Source organism: Protopterus annectens, chromosome 15.part0, assembly GCF_019279795.1.
Source record: "Protopterus annectens isolate FY-2018-M chromosome 15.part0, PAN1.0, whole genome shotgun sequence".
Taxonomy (NCBI): domain Eukaryota; kingdom Metazoa; phylum Chordata; order Ceratodontiformes; family Protopteridae; genus Protopterus; species Protopterus annectens.
In genome coordinates this window covers 202979552-203001924 of record NC_056749.1, presented here as the reverse complement: position 1 = coordinate 203001924, position 22373 = coordinate 202979552, and positions in this window count along the sequence as shown.

Genomic DNA, 22373 nt, shown 5'->3' with positions numbered 1-22373 from the left:
ACATGACATTGTTCACAAATATGGGGGCACATGAGGCCCCCATAGCAACACCCTTTTTCTGTAGGAAGTATTGACCTTCCAAGAGCACATAGTTATTTGTAGTACCATTTCCATTAAAATATAAAGAGTGTTGATGTCATTGTTGTTGAACCCTAAAAAGTCTACCAGGAACTCATGAAAAGCTTGTAATCCTTCCATATGGGGGAATCACATTAAACAAATTCTGAACTTCTACAGTTAAAAATATGGTATCGTCTGAAAATTTTACCTTTTTAAGTTTATTGAGAAAGTCCCAGGAGTCCTGAAACAGATGTTCAAAGGACTTTATACTTTTTTAACTTGACATCTATGAACTTGGCTAAAGGATGGGTTTTCGGCCTCCTCCCATCAACAATAGGTCTTTACGGTGGGTCTACCAAGTCCTTATGAATCTTTGGAATACTGAAATGGATGGTATTATTGGATGTTTAACTTTCAAGTAGTTGTATTCCTCAAAACATATTTGTTCTTGAGTAAGCATGTCCTCCAAACAATAATCTATCCTTTGGTATGCCCAATGAACACCGTTTTGGGATGCTTCCTCATAAAAATCATTGTCTAGTAAATGTATATTCAAATGATTAAGATAGTCTTCTTTTTTCATGATCACAACCCCACCCCTTTGTCAGGTTTCAGGACATGTATCTGCTTGTCCTGGCTTAACCATTTAAGCAACTGCCACTCACTTTTAGAATGGTTATGTTCAACATTACTCGTTGTTTTAGTAAACAGTAATTGTCTAAAATCAAACTTGCACATTGTTTCACACAGTACCAGAACCAGCACTGGAGGGGGGGGGGGGGTTGAAAAGAATCTTATGGGTCAAAACATTTTGTTGAAATTGACTTTTTGTATTTTTAAACAAAAACTTAAAATTTAACTTCCTAACAGTTTAAAGTCAATAATCAGCTGATCAAGTTTTGCACATGGGAACAAATGTTAAGCATCTGCTAAACAACTCTGCAACATTACCATTGTATTCATTACTAGAATAATTATAAACAGAAAAGACACATTTAGTGTTGCTGATGATTGTAAGTTCTGTTTGCATGATGGAAGTATTATTTTCCATTTATACTAACAATATAAAACTATGTAAACACCTCAAGCAAACAGATAGAATTTCAGAAAAAAAAAGCTGCTACTAGTAAAAACAGTAAAATAAAACCTTATACCATTATGTCAGACACGAAACACTAACCAATACCAAAGCCAAAGCATGTATATAAAAGTTAATTCCAAGACTCTTTAAAATATCCCCCCACACTCACAAACACAGAAACAGCAAACATTATATACACAAAAATAGGTTTACCTTTACATGTGCGTATTGCACACGGGCGACCGACAATTGTTCAAAAGACGGTTTGCAAGGTTTGCAAACATCGAATGGAAGAAGGTTTGAATGTGCAATGAGTGAATGCACAGTGAGATTCGCTCATTGCACATTCGACATTCTGGGGCAGATTACACTATAGTGGGGAGTTGGAAATGGTTCCTTTCCCCGCTGTAGTGCGATCTCGGAGTTAGAATAATAAAGTAGGGGGGTGTGGGGGGCGCAGCCCCCCACATGGAGGGTGCAGGGGGGCTTGCCCCCCTGCATTACACTTTATCTAATTTTGTTGTCAACATTTATGTTCGAAACTCAGCGAATCGGCTGTTCAATGTGCTGCTTTTCGAACATTAACAACTGTCGCTGTTTCCAGTTTTGTTTTTTCAATGCGAATATATGAATACTCGCACAAGCGTGATTCAAGATTATAAAGGTAAACCCAAAAATACATGCACAGCTCAGACATTTCTTTTTAACACCTTGCACGTAGTTACAGTTTGCTCTCAGAGTTGGCATTTTAGAACTCTTAAGTTCCTTATATGATCTAATACTTGAAGACAATTTCTTGTCAATGTCCATCTATAAAACTATTTGCTACCATATGAAACAAGCATTCCACACTGTAATTTCAAGACCTGTAACTATGATGTAAAGGCCAACAGTGATGCTTGAAACTTAACTGTAATCCTTTAAACAGTTTTTGCAGGAGACAAGTCCTATATATCCACTCACACCTCACACCTTGGTGTGGATATACAATGCAATTCAGAATAAAGAGAGTACTTTGAGGCAGCTTGGTCTCAGGCAAAGCACATATACATTTTTTTTGCACAATCAGTCTTGCTTTTCCTGGGTTCACAGTTAGTGGTCTTACAATGTGAATTGACTACTGAAACAGACTTTATTAAGGAGAAATACTATTCATAAGAGACTGTCAGTGGGGTTCAATAAACTCGTGTAGGCTTTGCTCAAAGCCTACATGGAGCTTACGTATTTGCACGCTGAGCAGCAGTGGTAATTACATATTCATGCTGAGCACTGTGTTTAAACGTAAGCAAGCATGGTTTCATGGCTAGCAACAGTTTTGCTGGCCAGGAAACCATGTAAAGCATCATGGATAGCAGCAGACATGTAGATCTGTTTACCTACAGGCAAACTAATTCTGTGGGATTGTGCGTTATGCCACAGTGATTACCTGAATTAATAATTCAGTAATGTATATGGTCCAAACACATTACAGGACACTAAAACACACAAAAACATGTTCAGACCAAGCACTTAAACACCGTATTCAATAAAAATAAGAAAGTGCTCATACATTACTTCACAACGAGCTACACATTTAGTCTGTGATAGAGCCGTAAAAGTTAATTTATTGAAACAAAGAGCTTAGCGCTTTCATCCCTTCATCTATGCTCTGGGACATCATCAGAACTGAATGAGAGGAGAAAAAGTCACCATTATATATACAGAACACTCCCTAATCTACCAATTAATACAATTACAGACATTAAATTGTAATTCAACAATTAAAAATTGTGTGTTGAACTAAAACCTTAAGGAATTCATAATTTCAAAGTTTTGTTTTTCAATACTGGTAAGAGAGAAACATAATCTTAAGACGAGGAGCCATGGTAGCATTAAGTCTAAATATCCAGTATAACTCTCTTAAATCCAATTTTAATTCCCACCACCCACCCCTGGGACTGGTGGGTACAACCTCCAAGATACCAAACTTGAAATTAGTGAAACTTTGACATGAAAGTGTGTGTTTATACAGGGCACTGTTGCTATTGCATCTGGAAATAGCATACAGATGTTCATAAATTCTCAAGTTTGAATGCTCTTTCTGTTTTGCCCGCGTTGTAACATTTACATGATTGACAAACACTTGTATATACAAGACCTTTCGTATTACAATTCCCTTTCTTTAGTTTTACTGGCCTAGTTCTACCTCCCACTTGTACGTGGTCACTGTCTAGAAAAAATGCACACTGTTTACATGCTCCACATCTGAATGTTCCCTTTGTCTCATTGGGCCTTTGTGGGATGTTGTGCTCAGTATAAAATTTGATGTTTTTTCCTGTTTTGTACACAAATTGGGGACTCCGTCCCAATAAGTTAAATATATCCATATTTCCCTTAAAGATGTTCCAATTTTTCTTAATAATATTCTTTAGAATTTTTTCTCCATCACCATAAGGAATAATCATACTTAAATTGAATCTAGCACCATGGGAGATGTTATTGGAACTAGTGTTTACACCACTGGCCAGAAGGGGTTTATATTTAACACCCCAGAGATCCACTACACTATGAGTAATGTCCTGAAATAGTTTTTTTGGATATCCTCTGTTCTTAAACATAATGGTGATAAAATCAACTTATTTCAAGAATGTCTCCAAATTGGAGCACATTCTTGCTGCTCTGCTCACTTGACCTTTAAAAATGTTCTTCTTGTGATGAAATGGATGACAACTACAAAAATCTAAATAATTATTAGAAAAAGTATTTTTTCTAAAGATGGTTGATGTAAAACTTCCCCTTTCTTTGTTCTTCGTAATAAAAACATCCAAATAATTTATTTTTTCCACTAAATGTTGTTAAGTAAACTTAAGAAAAGGGGAGATGCTATTAATGTAATTGACAAATTCCTCTGCCCTTGTCTGATCGTGCTTCCACATGATAAAAATATCATCCAAGTAACGAAAGTATGAAAACCAATCTTCCTTAAAGACACTGGTGAAATATGCTTCTTTTCCCAAGCATACAGGACAAGGTTGGCATATATAGGGGCACATGTGACCCCCATAGCCACACCCTGTACCTGCTTGTAGTGTTCACCCTCAAACAAGAAGAAATTGTTTGTGAGAATTATTTCCATGGTGGTCAGAATGAAATTTATCAGGGTATTGTTTAAAGTTGTTAAATCCCTAATAGCCTGAAAAAAATAAATCTAAACCTTCTCTATGTGGAATTGACGTGAACAGGTCAACCACATCCACAGTACTGAGTACTCCACTATCAGTGTATCAGTCGTTCTTGAACTTTGACAAAAAATCCCAAGAATCTGTAAGAAGGTAATTCACTTCCTTGACTGAATTTTTTTATATTCTGTCAAAGACTGCATTAAGTGGATAGGTACTACTGTATCTTGCAGAAATAATGACCCTGAAAGGTGGTTGTTCAATTGACTTATGTACCTTTGGAATCCCAAAGGCCATAGTGGTTGTAGGATGTTTGGATCTCAAAAAATCAAACAAGTCTTCAGAAATAACACTCTGGAACAATGAGTCCTCTAAAAAGAGCTGAATCTTCCTATGAGTTGTAATGGCCTCATTACGACAGGCTACTTGGTATTTATCAATATCAGTAAAAATTCCAGTCAGTTGGTTAACATAATCAACAGTGTTAAATAAATGTACTTCCCCTTCCTTGTCAGGTTTCATAATTCTGATTGAATTGTCCTGTCTAAGTCTGACCATCAATTGTGTTCTTCCTTATTAAAATTAAAATGCTTATTCTTATTATTAATTGCACTCAGTTCACCATGGTTATCACATTCAGAAGCTTTTTCAAAAGCTTGCACAATAGGGTGCAGGGGGGTTTAAAAATATTCTTTTTCCTCAGACTTTGCTCCTGGGAAATGACTTCCTGCCCTTTATAAAAAACTTTAAAATTTAACCTCCTTGAATATAACCTAAGCTCCGTAATAGCATCAACTATGTCCAACTTAAAACTAGGAACAAATTTAAAACCTTTGTTAAAAATGGAAAAAAAAAGTGTGATCAATTTCATAATCTGTGTAGTTAAAAATATTGTAACCTCCAAATGACACACAATTACCTTCGACATGGATGTCACTGTGACTATCAGTGCTCACTATCACCTGTGGGTGTAATTGTGTCCACCCCTGTTCCTCCACCTGTTTTGCCTCGGGGGGTTGAAAACATAAAAAACCTTTTTGTCTGTTCCTATTCTCAATTCATTCAGATCTTCTTAAAGGGGGATAATTGGTGTCATAATCGTCATTATGGGGGTCTGAACTAAAATCTTGATCACTGTCAATATAATTTTGAACACATTCCCCCACCAAGTCATTAATCATCCCCCTTTCCCTTGTGTCCAACATTATTTCCTTCATTAGCGTTGGACAAAAACAACTTTGGTAAAAAGTATACTTCATTTCTTGAATAATCTAAGTCATCTCTTAATAATTTCTTACTTTTCCTTTCTAAATTTGTAGTCGCATTTTTTCAACCTTATCAAAAATATTTTCATAATTAGCAGTGTTAACATCAAACAATAAATCGTTAACTAAAACCTCATTCAGTTTATCAAGTTCATCCAACAAACTTTTGATACATTTTTTTTTTGTTGGTTTTGACAATATACTCCATGAATTCAAGTCCAAACCTGTCAAACAAACCAAAAAGTTCATCAGTATTACAGTCTGAAGCAGTCAAACTGTTAGGAAATTTGAAAATTCCAGGACACTGTATACAGTGTAGAGTATTGTGAAATACCATTTCAGGCATTTTGAGCAAAAGTTGTGTAAATGATCTGCAGTGGTACGTGAACTGACATTTAAAATAAACAGTCAGGGGAAGTATGTGTATTGAATAGGGACACACAGATAAATTATAGGAAGAGGAAAAGAGGACATGTGAAACATCGTAATGTAGAGCAGAGGAGGGCATGTAAATGGAAGACAATTGCAGGAGGGAAACTAATCACATATTGACATGGTACAGTTCAGACTCCACAATGAAAATGTATATTATGTGAATGTCAGACAAGCTGACATAACAATGGAGAAATTGTCTTTGTGATATAAGCATCCTGACATGAACAATGGAAACAACATCTATCATTAATGTTATATACAATCAGGGTTAGGTGTAAATTGTGAAGCTGTGCAAACTGATTTGCCTGAATTTGACTGTAAAGTCAGAAGAGGTCTCCATCAAGTGGGACACAGTTACAGGTTCATGGACAACAGTAAACAGAAGCATGCACAATCTTGGACAATACCAGTAATCCCATATCTCTACCATAACATATGCAATACTGAGTGATCATAGTTCTGCACACACACAGACACACACACACACACACACACACACACACACACACACACACACACACACACACACACACACACACACACACACACGCTTGTACAACTAATATGACATGTCAGCAATCTATGAGACTTATCAAGCACACTGTCTTGACACTGTATTATCTGCTGGAGCTGTTAGGAGGGACACTTCTATACATGTATGTGACATTATGATAAATCCAGGCTAACTGACTGGTGTGCATGGCATATATATGGCACAAGTTACACTGTCATGAATGTAACCCATGCCATCAATGTTGCCAAATAGCTATGTACGTACTGTGTGCATCACTGGAACAAGTATCACACATGCATCTGGTATAACACCTTGATAGAGGTTCTGCACCAGCCGACAGTAATGTTTATACAACAAAAAGAATACCTTGGTATGGCCAGTAAGATGTGTGGGAGCACACTGTGGCAAAGGTGGTACACTTCAGTTACACATCACTGAATATCGTGTAGAGGGGTACATGAAGAGGTGTGCATTGTACTTAGTTATTGGTGTGATGAAGACTGTGAACTGTGCAGGTATTATGGCCTTTAATGTGGATGCCCTGCACATACTCAGGAGTTGTGTTGCATACAGAGGAGTAGTCACCACTGTGGGCACATGTTGGTGGAAGTTCCACATACCATCTACTCCATGACACAGGTCACGTACCACTTGGTCTGCTCATAGGGATACAATGTCTACATTATCATTGGGTTGGGTGTTTGTTTTCATAATATAACAAATCCCCCCATGTTTTTGTTTCATCTCATGTGTTGTTGTGGCTGTGGAAGCAGTCTTTGGTGTGGGTTGATACTGTCTATATTATACTAATATCCCAATTAGGGTCAATGATTGTCCACAAACTGTAGTCCTCCGGACAGCTGTTTGGACACAGGATCTGTATATCATTCATAACATCTGTGACTTAAATAATGGACAGGAAAGGACCTAGCAGACAGCCCTGATATATGGTTCTAATAACTGGACTTGAGATATAGATCACATCACACATTTCAACACATTTAGATGCCATGTATGTGATACAGTAGTCTACCCACTTGGTGATATAGGTGTTTATGGCCACTTGTGACAGTGTTGACTTAATACCTCAGTGTGGATTTGTGTCAAATGTCTTGGCCTGGCAGGTTGATAGTGTTGTCATCATGCATGCCCTCAATGACCTTCTTGAGGACATCTAACAGATGTAACAGACATGGATGTAGCATTAACAACTCACACATGTCTTTTGCACACAGCTGTGATATTACCAGTGCCCATTTAGAAAAGGTCCATGATTTCATGTTTGTCTGCCTAACAGATGAGGAGAGTCAGGATGTATCTATACATGCATTAGGTGCCCCCCCCACCACTCAGCTGGATGCATGTTGATGTACATCCTTCTATGGGAACATATTCTAACTGGAGGGTATGTTGAAGTGTGCATCCAACTGTGTCAGGTAGGTGTATGTTCAGAGTCACACTATAGGCAATCCGTGATGTTGTCACAGCCCATTGATTCTATGTGATAGGCCATGATGAAGGTAAGACAGTGCATACTGCCTACCTTGATCTGGCCTAGGGTTTTGACACAATTCCCTGACTCAGATATCATTGATAAACTATCCCAGCTGGGGATTAACACTTACAGCAATAGATGATTAACCAATTGGCTCACCGACAGAACACATACTGTGAAAGTTGGTGAATCAACCTCTACCACTAGAGCTGTCACCACTGCCATACCCCAAGGATCTGTGCTGAGCCCTTTACTGTTTGGAATCTATTTTCTGACAGTCCAGGCTAAAGTATGTGGTCTTTGATTTACCAGGTTTCTGATTATTGCCTGTTGGGTGCAATCATGGAGTCCATCAGCGATGTTAACTTATCACAGACAAATGATTGGTGCCAAAGCCACACAGTCTACAAATAAATGCAAACATGTGTCATTATTTTTGCTTTCTGCAAAGTGGAATTCCCTGCTAATTACAGCAGTGGTGCAAGACATGGAAACACATGTAGATAGCAATCTAAACTTTGACCACCAAGTTTCCACAGTGGTATGGAAAGGCTAAGTCATGCACCTCATAAGTCAGGCCATTGTATCCAGATCTGAGGATGTTATAACAGCACTGTACTTGACTCTCATCATAACACTAATAGAATATAATGCTCCTTTATACAGGTACCTCACCAGACACCTGCAGCAGCTGAAGAGATCACAAGGGTTTCTCACCAAGAAAATACGAGTCTATATTAGAACACCAAACATTCAAAATGTCGAGTGTTCTAATATCGAACCCTACCGATCGAAAATACCAAACACTGAATGTTCCTAGGGAAAAAATTTGCTGTTCCAAGACACACACACACACACACACACACACACACACACACACACACACACACACACACACACACACACACACACCCAACACAAGCACACCAAACAAACAGCAATCCACACACATGCATCTAAAATCTTACACCTAACCCTACACTAAACTATACACACACCACTAACTATCCACTTCCCTTAACCCAAACCCTAACCCTAAGGTCCATCACTATCGCACACTCACTTCACCTGCGCCCTAACCCTAACTCACCTAACCTGCCCTAACCCTCACGTCCACACAGTCGCACGCATACCTAACCTGCGCCCTAACCTTAACTCACCTAACCTGCCCTAACCCTCATGTCCATACAATTGCACACATACCTAACCCACACTCAATCGCACACTTACCTGAACCTGACCCGTAACTTTCCAGCAGAGCACTGAAAATACCGAAGCAACAGAAACGGACAACCAAATTCTTTCCCTAGGAAAGAATTTGGTTTTCTGCTTCTTCGATATTTTCAGCGTTCACTGAAAATGGGCCTATATTAGAACACTCAACATTTTAAATGTTCGATGTTCTAATATAGACCCGAAAATACAGGGTCTACAAACCATGCCATGATGTATGTGGATAGATTGAAAGCCATTTCACTGTAATCCATATTGCATCAATTATAGCTGATGACATCATCAGAGTTTGGTGAGAGGAACTTGACAATAGCAGTGTCCCATATGCTGGTATAAAATGCTGTCTCTAATGTCAATAAGTGCGCACACACACACACACACACACACACACACACACACACACACACACACACACACAGTTGACTGCAGTGAGAACAGAACCCCTACCTATCTAAATGCACTGACTATAGAACTCTGTATTTAATGCAAGCACCACAGAATAAGTCTGACTTAGAGAGTGTCAGACAACAGTTTATAGGTGATGACATCAGTAGTGTCTGGTAAGGAGAAAATGGTAATAGCAGTGTCCCACATACAGGTGTAAAATGCTCTCTCTAATGTCAAGCAAGTGCACAAACACTCACACACACCCCAGTTGACTGCAGTGAGAACAGAACCCCTACCTAATTCCAATGACTAGAGAGCTCAGTATTTTATGCAAGTGCCACTGCACAAGTGTGACTTTTACAAAGCTGCAGGGCAATTTCTAGTGGATGAAATCAGCAGTGGATGTTGGAGAAAAGATGTTGGGAGGCCTGCATGAAATGGATGCGTAGGCATGTGCAAGTGTCAAAATATTAGCAATACATGGGATTGGAGAAACGATCTGAAGGCCTGCATGAAATGGATAACTAGCCAAGTCCAATTATCAAGATTTTAAAATTCTGCATGTTAGCAGATTGATGCATGTGCAATGTGTAGTATTAGATGTTGTGTTTCCAATGTGCAGGCATATTTTAAGAGACAGCTTTACAAACTATATGCAAACAGGTGTCCACATTACTACAAGTATTGGAAAATCTGAATTTGTATTGTCATTTTAAAGCTATAGATGATATATAAGGCAATATTTGTTATTTATTTCTATAGTGCAGTTGATATATTTATGAACAAGTACTGATTTTTGAAGGTTGTTGCATGGGAGGGAGGTAACAGATGAGTGCATTCTAAGTATATGTTATGTTCTTAGCTAGTGCCTTCATTTTGTTTGTGTTTCCACATGTAGTTTCATGACATGAACACTAAATGGATAGTAAACAAAAGTAATACATGCAATTGTCCATTTTGCATAGCGCACCGCCAAGCATCAGGTTTGTGAGATGGATGTCAAAGTGTTTGCGTATGCAAGATATGCATTTCTACTGCTTTCCCTGTATGCGTTTAGTTAAGCGATGCACAAATGTGAGCCTCATTGCTACAATTATGAGAGTTCTGAGTACTGAGCATATGAAACACACCTACTGCTTAGCTGACTGTGTGGCAGCAAGTGTAAATGCATTGACACATTTCTTTTGGAGCCCAGATGATATAGGGTTCCAATCTTGGTGTAAGTAATACTTTTAAATAAGTAGTGATAATGCAATGAAATAATTCTTTATACAACATTTACTGTGTTTTAGTGTTTGATAAAATAGTGCAGTGTGTTTAAAGTGTAGGTAACTGCACCATTGAAGAGCCGTTCAGTCATCTGGCATTGGTGCATTATGCCAAAGTCCATGTAAACATAGAGACCAAAAAGTGAAGGGCTCTATTGTTTTTTTTTTTTTGTTACTTATGAGTGTTGTGTGTGATTCAAATTTTTGACCAGCTTATAGGTGTTAAAATGGGGTAGATAGGAAAGTGGTAAAATGGGGGGGGGGCAAGCAGGGGGAAGAATAAAGGTAGAGCAATATAGAAATGTGTAGGAGGGAGGTAGGAAAGAACCATAGCTATCCATTTCTTCAACAGTGTAAAATGAAAATATGTACAGAATACTAGCTGAATTTGGACTGTCACTTCCACAAAGTGGGGTGACAACAATGCAATCATATTATATAGCCAATTGTACCAAAGCAAGTGTGTCAAGAAGACACATGTGTGAAGTAGAGAGCTATGTATGGGATGGTATTTTTTGTGGGACAGTTGCCCATTTTTTTTTTACTTTAGTAAGAGAGGAATGCTGGGTAAGGGACATTGATATTTCTGGGTCAGGTAAGTTGGGCAGGTGAGGCAAACAAATGCAAACAGGACAAAGAAGACAAGATGCAAGGATGATGAGGGATACAAAAGGTTGGGGGACACCATAATTGGGGTGATGGAGGGGATAACACAAGCCCATTCCCATCAAATACAGGGACAGTGAGAATCTAGTCCTCACATGCAGGACTGTCATCACTGTTCCCTTACTCCGCCGTCTCCTCCTCCTCCTGTGGACTGAGAACAGCCTCTCCATCTGGCATAGGCATACACCATTGTTGCTGTGCACAACCCTAAGCACCAAATGTGGCATCTCCTGAAGGGTGATGAAATCCCCACTTCCACCATTAATCCCGGGGGGGTACCCCAGCACCAGCTGCCAGAGTAGTATTACCTGAGAGTACAGGTAGTTCAGGGGCAGCAGAGGCAGTACTGCCAGGTTGGGTCCCAGATGTGCTGGGTGTTGGTGCCGGAGCCAGTAGAGCAGGGACAGGCTGAGCCACTGGTGTTAGCCTACTTCCTTGTGCTGTGAAGCATTTAGTGATCTGTTAGAGATCGATGACATAGAGACATTCTGACAACACATAATAGAAAATAAAAAAAATAAGGGGTGGGGTGAGAGAAAAAAAAAGAGATACAATTACTACCATCATATGTGACATACAATGCATTATCACAATAATACAACTATTTTATCTGAACTTTTACATTTAAGTATACTTCCTAACAATTGCAAACTATAATTACGGATTGCTCAAAGTAATCCTTGCAATGTGCAGATATTGCACATATGCTTGGTCCAATTATACAGATTAAAGTTAGCAGCAGGGTATTTATGCCACTTGTGTGAATTTAATTTATGAAATACCATTAAAGTATTGCACTATTTTATACTTGTTACTCATGGTATTTGAACCCACAATATCTGACTACAGTCTTACACTTTACTCCTAAAGCTGGTTTGTGCTGCAGACTGATGCATGCATATTTGCTTTTATAGTTAAGATATGCATGCTTACTCTGCTACTACTGTATAGCAAAGAAAACATTTTTTTTATTTTAAAGCTATAATAATACTTCTCTTGTGCTGCATACATACCACTTGCTTCCCTCAGTCTTTCTAGATGCTCAGTGTGGGCCTACCTATTCTCACCTATTTCAGAAATAGGTTTTCAAAGAAAATAAAAGAACAGAAAGCATTATGCATACCAGTCTTGCCTATATTTAATTTTCAGTGTGTTATAAATTCTCTTTATTAGCATACTTACACAACACTGGGATGTTGCTAGTTCAGAACTCATCCAACTACTGGTTGAGTGTATTCTTCTTGCTCCTTTTTTGGTCATTAAAGTGGTACCTACACTTTTCTCCAGTGTGTGGGATACCACTTACACTGGATACAGCCTTGGCCAGACTATTCCAAGCCTAAGACTTATACTGGGAGCCTGTATTGTCCCCCTGCAAAAGCCTTTGTCTGTGACACTTTACCAGGAGTCTGGTAAAGATTCTGGACTCCTGAAAACCCCACCTCTGTACCCTAAATTGGTCACCTTCTCCTCTAATACCAGACATGTCTAACCTGAAAGCATTGCAATAGAAAATAATGATTTCCCACCAATTTTTGTTATCACATTTGCTGGTAGTTGCCAACCACATTTGTGTGATGTTAAGCAAAGAGCAACAGTGCCAAACAGAGAGGAAAGCCAGTTTTGGAAATTTGAAGGTTAATCTGACACTTGACATTAGTTTGAGGTGTGTCTGCTGCTGTAACTATTAGGTGATATAGCTTTGCAGACATGCACTGGGGGCATAAATTTCATGACCTGACACATTTGGTTTAGCTTTATACACTGATAAAAACAGTGTAGGATTTAAACCTATGCAAAGGGATAAAACATTTTCTTCCACAGTGGTGATTTTCCATCTTCACCACAGAAGACACGCTTCTCAGACATAAGTCATGAATTATTTATAAATACAGATGACAGATTGAGGTGTTAACCATGTATGTGTGTGACCTGACAAGGTCCTTGTATATGCATTCATTTGTGTATGTGTCTTATTTAAGTGTCAAGGCCATCCAAGTCCATATGGCACAATTATACTTACAGAAACATAGACAGTATACCCTCAGTCATACATCTGAACCTTCAAAACACAGTAAGGGTGTCTTATTCCTCATATATAATTCATATCAGCTCCACTGCTATGCATAGTTATTCTTATTTATAATTATGTATAAATTGTTAAGTGATATTTAATATAATGTGAAATGGAACAACAGTAAAAATGTTTGGAATTTTCTGTATTAGAACCCAGGACCCTGTGTATGGCAGCCCTACACTTACACCTGTTGCTACCAGAGTATTGAATTAACACCTGGATATTTTCCTGTTTATTACTTTAAACTAAACTGTCACAACACTAAAATATGTTGCACTTCCTGTATTAGAACCTAGGACCATCAGTATTACAGCCCTAAACTTACGCCTGCTACCACAAGAACAGTTAAATAACAGTTGGATATTTCCCTGGTCATTATTGACTTCTGTGTGTTAACTGCCGAGCAACATCACTTAAAGGTGTTTAGCGATGGAAAGCAAAAAGTGCAATAATGTATCCTTTTTGACATTTAGAATGTCTACATCCTCTCTGCAGGTGTTCTGTCTACTTCCTGTGTGGGCCAGTAATCCAGGTTTATGCGATGGTAAGCATCCCGCAAATGAGATAAGCACAGGTAAACTTGTTTTAGCCTTGTGATCTGTGTTTACATTGACATTGTATTTTATCTATTTATTTTACATTTGTTGACCAGGATAGTCCGACTGGATATATGTCCATTTTCAGTGGAGGCCCGGGAAGAAAAGCTCCAGAGACACACATAAAGCACGACAGTTAAGACGCATGCAAATTTACATGTATATACAAAATGCAGACCATAGGAAGGAACTCACAGGATTCATAGTGACTTTACATAAACATAATGTGCAAACAATTTACAAATTAGGTAAGAGGAGAGAATGCACACAATAATTTTTGTCTTTGATAGACAGAGTGGTGGTTAATCTGAGTTAGCACAGGGGCAGAGCCAATGTGTTCTAAAGTATTGTTTCAAGCCATTTTTGAAGAGATTTAGTGAGGGTTCCAGGGTAAGGTTGGCTGGGAGAGAATTCCATGTTCTGCCAACAAAGGTGGCAAAGAGGGAGGCTCCAGCAGCATTGTTAGCTGTGAGTGTTTGGATCTGGAATTTGTTGGATGAGTGTAGTGGTCTGGGGTTATTATAAGGTTTTATTATGTTTGTGAGTGCAGGAGTATTTTCAGGTTTGTTGAGAATTTTGTGTGCTACTATAAGCTGGTTGAACAGTAATACGTTGGGTAATTCAAGCCATCCTAGGCATTTGAGGTTTTCACAGTGATGGGTCCTGATGTGGAGTTTGTGGCAAATCTGGCAATGTGGTTATAGGAGTGTGCGAGTTTGCTGAGTTTGGGTTTATTCAAATTAGAGAGTATGGGGGATGCATATAGAAGGGTGGAGAGGAGATGAGTGCGGGCAATGGCAGTCCTGGCAAATGGGGTTAGGAAGGGATTATTTCTATATAGTGACCCGAGCTTCTTGTTGATTGTTTTAATAGTTTTATTGACATGCAAATCAAATTTGAGTTTATCAACTATGACCCTTAATAGTTTAGTGTGGTCATCAGGGGTAATAGTGGTACCGTTGTTGGAGGTTATGGAGATGGAGGGTGGGGTGGATCTACTGGTGGTGGCAAACAGAAGCAATTTAGTTTTGTTAGTATTCATGAGTAGCCTGTGATTAGAGAGTCAGTGTTCAACTATGTGAAATGTATTCTGGGTTAAGGTTTGCAGTTCTGATGGGGATGAGGCAGAGCAAATCAGGGTGGAATCGTCTGCATATTGGATGCAGGTTGCTTTTGGGAGGACAGTGTGGAGGTCACTGATGAAGATAGAAAAGAGTACGGGACCTACAATTGAACCCTGAGGGACTCCAAGGGTGAGAGGTAATAGGGTGGACAGTTTGTTCTGCCATATTACTGCCTGTTGTCTAATGCTGAGGTAAGAGAGGAACCACTGGATAGCATGGTTGTCCAGGGAAATAGACTCCAGAGAATGAATGAGTAGTTGGTGGTTAACCATATCAAAGGCCTTAGAGAAGTCTAAAAAGAGAGAAGAGGATAGCATATTATTGTTCTGATTTTGATGTATGACATTGGTAAATGAAAGGAGGGTGGAGGTGGTGCTGTGATGGGTTCTAAATCCATGGTGTGAGTTGGCCAGCAGATTGTTCTGGGTGAGATAGCGCTTATGTACACATTTCTCCATTATTTTGGCTAATGGTGAAAAAATGGCCATAGGTTTGTAGTTGGACAGATCTGTAGAAGCTCCACCTTTATAGAGTGAGATAATGTGGGATATTTTCCAGATAGAGGGGATGGCACCTTCTATTAGAGTCCTGTTGATCAGGACGGAGATAGGGTAGGCTATGGTATCTGCTGATTTTTGAAGGTACTCAGCTGACAGAAGGTCGGCTGATAGGCTTGGTGGGTTTTAACTTTTTAATTAGGGATCGGATGAGGGTGATGGGGCCTGGCTGGAATTTGAAGGGGGGTGGGTAGTAGGTGTGACAGGAGTGGGAGTAGAACTTGTTAGGGGTTAGTTGGTTGGCTAGGGACTGGATAGTGTCAGTGAAAAAGTTATTAAAGGCATTGGCAGTAGTCTCAGGGGGTTTATGGGTGAGATTTGATGGGGTTGGAGTGGTAGATTGTCCTGGATGTAGAAGTTGGTTTATACCTGACCAGAACTTCTGGGGGCTGTTTTGGTGTTTTTGCAGGAGGTTGTGGTAATAGTTTTTTTTGTCAAGTATTATGGATTTTTTGTATCATTCCTATGCTGACGATATCTTAGATGGTGGAGGGGGGCTTTAGTAGCACACCACTTGTCCCAGGTTTTATTTATAAGATTAATTTTTGACTTGGTTTCTTTAGAGAGGCAAGGTGCAGAGTTTGATTTTGTTCTAATAGTTCGTGCAGGGGCATGAGTGTCAAGGACACTCAGAAATGTAGCACTGAAGTGTGCTACAGCTTCTTCTAGTAGCAAGTGTTTAAGGGTTGCCCAGTTGACAGAGCTGAGTGCATTTTGGAAGTTGATAGTGTTGAAATTTTTGTTATTTCTGACTGTTTTGAATTTGGTCTGGTGGGGGTTTCCTGCCTTTTGCTTAATAATGTAAGTTGGGGAATGATCACCGAGGGTATCGGGGAGGGTGCCAGATTTATATAAGTGTGGGTGACTGTTGATGAGTATCCAGTCTAATATGCTTTCTTTATGAGAAGGCTTACTAATCCTAGTAGGGACAGTTATTGGTGTGAATCCGAAGAGATTAACACGAGTGACAGGGGATTCAGCTAAACAGGTGTTCCAGTCGATGTTGAAGTCACCAAGTATAATGGTTTCTTGGGGATAGGTTGTAGATGTCCATTGGAGAATATTTGTGAGGGTGACTATGTTATTGCCTGGGGGAATATAGATACAGATAATGTTTATGCTTTTAGTAGTATTTATTTGAATTTTAGTAGTGATGATTTCTGCATTATTAAATGGGGGTGACTGTATGGAATCCTTAGTAACATATAATGTGTTTTTATAGAGCACTGCTACCCCCTCCCCCTTTCTTTCTCATGCAGTCTAGTCAGTACTAGTAGTACTAGTGGTAGAACCTGATAGTCATCAGTAGAAGGTTTTAGCCAGGTTTCTGTGAGGCACATTATGTCAGGGGAGTGTACTGCTAGAAGGGTGTGTAGGTTGTGTACTTTTTTATTCAGGCTTCTGATATTTAAGTGAAAGGTTAGGAGAGAGTTAGGGGGTCTGTTATGGAGTATGTTAGTGGAGGTGTTGATACAGGAGTTATTGTCCATATGTGTCGATGGGCCAGGGTTGGGATGAATATCACCATCTATAATAAGCTTATAGATGGTGATATTTTGTATTTTTCCATTTACCCTGTTTGAGTTAAGCTGCTCACCATGCAAATACTTGTCATATTAAAAAAAAAGAAATAGGAGGAAATAAGAAAATAAATCTATTAAACAGCACTACAAAAGTTAAGTTGGTATGCATAAAATATTTTTACACAGGTCTGGATTTGAACTCTCACTCCAATTAATCTTCAAAACACAGCAAGGGTGTCTTATCCCTCTTTGCACAGAAACAGCTTTGCAGCAGAGAATGAAAATCATTGTGCATACAAGCAACTGCAACATCATCCACAGTATTAACACAATGTATGACAGTTACACACTTCTGAGTTGTTTGTACATGTATAAATTTCAGATGTAGTGTGGTGAGTGATCACACAACCATTTGTGACTGTTGCTGCAAACATGCTGCTTCTGTCTTATTTCTTTGTGCTGGCTGCACATTCTTCTTCTCTTATCTGACCAGTAATATGAGACATGCAGCCTGTAAATCATTTTATATCATTGTGCTTAAAATGTGTGAGGATATTAAATGGCAATAATATACAGTTGTCAACAAATGCAGGGGAGGTTGGATGTTACTGAGCAGAAACTGTGAAATGTGTGTTGTTTACTTACATTTCAAACCTTTTACACTTTGTAAGTCTAACATGGCTGACACACCCACTGGAGGTGAGGGAGTTTGAATTGCTGTTGTGTTTTCATTCTTGATGTGACAATGTGGAGTGTTGCCATCTGTGCTAGGGAGAATAGGGCAGTGCATGTGTAACATATGCCAGCATAGTTAACTGGAGTTTTTGTAAATAATTTTGTGTCATTTGACTTTCACACTGACTTGTACAGATGCTTGTGTTAAAAATGTATCAACAGTGTTATTATAACTGATTAAATGTTTATGTTTAAACAAGAATTCTGGAAGGGAAGAGTAGAAGTTTTTGAAATTGTTCTATAATTTTCAAGTATTGCAACAGATCTTAGCAAAGCTCTGAATGTGTACTGTACCAGAGTCAGGTGATCAAATGTGATGTCAGTCTATAACCAGCACTGAGAGGATGAAACTCGCTTAGCAGCTTGTTTGGTATAGTTTTCTTTGGAACCTGATATAAAAAAATCTATGGTAGTTTTCAGTTAGTTAGTTGAGTTTAGCTGAGTTCATTTCAGTCTGTTAGAAGCTCATCACCTTGTCTTGTGGAAGTAAGCATTTCAGCATTTAATTTTGCCTTGCTGTATTAATTAAGTTAGCTAGGGAACAGTTATTCAGTTAGGAAATACAGTGAGATCAGTTAAGTAGTGTTTTTCTACATCTGTTTGAATCTGTCCAACTGTGTTATTTTCATTTCTCCTGTGTTTGAAACTCTGATGTTTATTGCAGTTAAATATTTAGTATTCTCATGTTTTCTATTGTATTATTTATTATTAAATATTTTATACCTTTCATTGTGGCTGGGCTTTTAGAGAATATGTTTAAAATCTTGAGAGTACTTATGTTTATTTTAGTAATGCCTTGGCCACTCCAAAAAGCCTGGCTGTTTTGGTTACACACTACCATTTATGTTATTATTGATTTTAAATATGTACCAGCCTTTTCCAGGAGTGTGTGGCTGTGTGAAAATAAAATACCTCGGTGTGGGTGTGTTAGCTACTTGGAACTGGGATACAGTGCACTAAGGTGAGTCTTGTTTGGATCTGGAGAGACAGAGTCCAGTCCCAGGTTTGGAGCAGGTTCCCTGTGTGCTCTTAGGGAAAAATGTGCTTGATGCAGAGAGCTGCATTTAAAATAATGTGTAAGTTCATTCCTGTTCTTAGTGACCGCCTCTCACCAGTGTCAGTGGTAAGGAGTGAGGCTCCTTGATTGCTGGCTCTGTGTAAAGAGAGGCTATCACACTCCCTACCAATAATCATTCACAGTTGCAATGCATTAGTAACAAACTCTGAGGGGCTGCCTGCACTATGTTTACATCTGATACACTGAGACCAGAAATTGGCATTCAGCAAGTCTAATGAGTTCACACCTCATTTGCATCTTCAGCATGCTCACAGCCCTGAACCTACACTATAAAATGGTAACCATGTAGCTAGGGATCCTGAAGGTGAGGAGACTTGTTTATGTGGCTAACACAGAAGAAGATTGCTATTACTTTTGATTTATCTGCACAGAAGACTACTGATCTTGATAAGTTATGATTCCATTTTTCAGTTATATATTGGCTATGCACACGTCACTAATACAAAAATGTTTTGTGTGTGTGTGTGTGTGTGTGTGTGTGTGTGTGTGTGTGTATATATATATATATATATATATATATATATATATATATATATATATATATATATATATATAAGGATCTACTTCAGTAGATCGAACATATTAAAAGTTCGAACCCTATATGGCCGAGACCATATGTTTGAACTTGTAATAGTTCAAGCACTGAAGTAAAAAAAAGAAAAAACAGCAAAAAACAAAATTAAACATTTGTAGCAGGGGAGCTATGCCCCCTGCACCCCCTACACCCCTTTACTTAAATATACCAACTCCAAGATCACACTACATTGAGGAAAAGGGAAATCTTCCCATTCCGCAATGTACGGAGATCTCCATTCAGTCCGATAGAACATTTGCAAGTTCGAACATTTGGTCTCGGCCATATGAGGTTCGAAGTTGTTATATGTTTGATCTACTGAAGGGCTTATATATATATATATATATATATATATATATATATATATATATATATATATATATATATAATTGGGTCTATATTATATAATCAAACTTTCTAAACTTCGAATCCCATATGTTCGACAACATATGATCGAAGTTCAAAATTTCAAATATATAATAAAACAAAAAAAAACTTATCTTAATGGTGCAGGATGGGGGGCAAACCCTCCTGCACCCCCCCCCTACTTAAATATACCAACTTTGAGATTGCACTTCAGTGCAGAAAAGGGAATTTCTCCCATTTTGCAGTGAACAATGCCGTTACGTTTAACCATCGAACTCTTGAAATGTCGATCATATGGTGTCAACCATATGACATTCGACATTTCAAGCGTTCGGAGTTCTAATAGGAACCCTTTTATATATCTATATCTATATATATATATATATATATATATATATATATATATATATATATATCTCTGTATATGTATACATTAGCAAATACTACTTGTATCTGTGTGCACTTCTTAGAAGTTTACTGATGGTATAGGCATTTTGCCAGGGCATCTTACCTTCTCAGATGCACAGCCTTATTAACTTTCATCACAAGTGCTAATGTTACAACTGTTTTTCTCTTTACACTCTCCTGTTGTTATTTCAGTGAAATGTAACTGTCTTATATTGTCAATGACACAAGGGTGTTAGCCTTGTAGGCTGGCCCATAGACACCTCTGGGGAGTGCTGGCCACAGGTAGAAGTGACTGGCAATTGCATAAAATTTAATGTTCTGTGGTAAATGTGTACACATGGTTTTGTGACACTTTATTTGTTAGCATGTTTAGCAATTCACTGATGTTTATTCCTTTTTGTTTGTTAGCAAAATCTGTCATTTGCCTGTTGTTGTATGGGTGGGGAAACCAAGTTCCATTTCTTTGCTGGCACAAAGAAAATTGCTTGTACAGAGGTTTGCATTGCTATTGTTACTCTCCTTGTTTTGGATCCAACCTTGCTTTGTGTGTGACTGTAATATGTAATAACCACATAAATCCTTTTTTATATTTGAATATCTTGACTGTTTTTTGTTTCTCTAGTCGGTAATATTGAAAAACTACCTTTTATGTGTTATGTTTAAGCAGGACTTTTAATTATGTGATACTTATGTGTATTATCCTTTTTTGTGTTTTACGTCACCTAGGACTATGGCACTCAGGCGTCCCAATCCCTGCATCCCTTCCTTCAGTGACCCTACGAATTAAATAATTGTTGAAGCATTTCGGCAACATAGTGCCTTTCTGCTTGAGAGAAGATGTGGGGATATGTCTGGAAGAATGCAAATTTGGCAGCAGATAGTGGATGATATAAATGTTGTAGGTGGCCAGACCAGGGCATATGATCAGATGCAACATAGAGCTACTGATCATTGACCAGGAGGAGATCAGTTGCAGTGGCCTATGGATGGATGGCTACTGGGGGGGGCTGCTACAGAGCCACCACTGATACCAAATGAAGAGTTCCTGTCCACTATCAGGGATCCAGAGAGCTCCGTGGAAAGTGCACAATAGTATGTGATTGATGTTGGTGCGGCTGTTTCAGGGAAGACAAGTATGTCCCAGAAGGAGCTTCTAGGTAGGCTTATCTACATCAACTGTTAAATATTTCTTGTGTTGTAATATATTGGCAGCAATGCTTAATTTCTATTTAACATAATTTTTTTGGTGGGAGAGTAGTTGTAGACTGATTCAGTTTACAACACATTCTTGTTGATTACACATGGGCCTGGGGTGGATGTGTCATCTAAGTTTTTTTTTAAATTTCATTAATGGACATATAAAAGGCAAAAGGTTTTAACCCCCTGTGTTACTGTTAATTGTGATGATGGTGTTCTTACCTTTTGCTTAACTTCTTCCAGGGCCATCCTCCATAGGAACTCTGGAATCATCTGCACAAGGTAAGCCAAACATTTTTATGCCAGTACTGATGAGCAGTTCAAAGAAATATTTACTTTATCCATATGCATGATGTGGGGGTCGGGACTGTTGTGTATATTTCTGTACTGTCTGTAATAGTGGCACAACTGTTAGTTTGTTAGCGTACATTGGCCTATAGTAGTGTATGTATTAATTTCTTTCTTCTGTTTGTTGCTTAGTATCACATGTGATCCTGACAGTGGAAGTGTAGGACTCTTACCACCTATTGTCAGAGTATCGACAGACTCTGATGATGGTGGCCAAACACAGGCACA